This window comes from Limulus polyphemus, unplaced genomic scaffold (genome assembly GCF_000517525.1).
Source record: "Limulus polyphemus unplaced genomic scaffold, Limulus_polyphemus-2.1.2 Scaffold1277, whole genome shotgun sequence".
In the NCBI taxonomy this organism is placed as follows: Eukaryota; Metazoa; Arthropoda; class Merostomata; order Xiphosura; family Limulidae; genus Limulus; species Limulus polyphemus.
This window is the reverse complement of record NW_013666887.1, coordinates 225,668-226,576: the sequence shown is the minus strand read 5'-3', so window position 1 is coordinate 226,576 and position 909 is coordinate 225,668.

The following is a 909-nucleotide window of genomic DNA, read 5'->3' as shown; positions in this document are numbered from 1 at the left end:
TAGTCATCACCACCCACCGCCAACTCTTGGGCTACCCTTTTACCATCGAATAGTGGGATTGGCTGTCACATTATAACGCCCCCACGGCTGAAAGGTCGAGCATGTTTGGTGGGACGGGGATTCGAACCAGCGACCCTCAGATTGCTTGTCGAATGCCTTAACCACCTGGCCATGCCGGGCCCCTCGATTATGGAAAACTCTATTATAGGTTAAAGATTATGCATTATCATTTTATTAAACTTTTTTCGTAATCAAAAATGTTAACTTACATAAAACATTGTTTGAAAATAAAAGGTACTAAGTTACAATGTTGATTTTCATAATATTTTCAAATAAAAATCATACAGTTATCCCGTAACACAGATGTTATGTTATTCTTTTCAATTCAACGATAATTGATTACTTTTATGCTGATTTTTGGCATAGAGCGGTTTGTAAAGTTAATTAAATACGTGAAATACAAAATAGCTAAATAATATAAGTATATAAAATACTCTGTAAAGTTTAAGAAGAAACAAAAACAACCCAAATAAACACTATCATGCACAAAATTCTTACACAGGCTTTTAAAGTTATGTTATAGGTGAACATGAAATAAGTTAGGACGGAAATGAATATAATAGAAAAGTAAACGGTTTCGTGTAATTAAGGAGACTAACCTTGTTAATATCATTAGTTACCTAAAAAAGGGATAACTTTCACTTCAGCTATAACTTCAGGGGCAAATTGTAATTTTGTTTTGATTAAACTTAAAATAGTGCACTGTAACTTTCATGTGGTGAAATATGTATATAATAGTATTGTCTGTTGTATGTCCATGTAACTACTTCTATATAAATATAATAGTAATGTCTGTTGTATGTCCATGTAACTACTTCTATATAAATATAATAGCACTGTCTGTTGTAT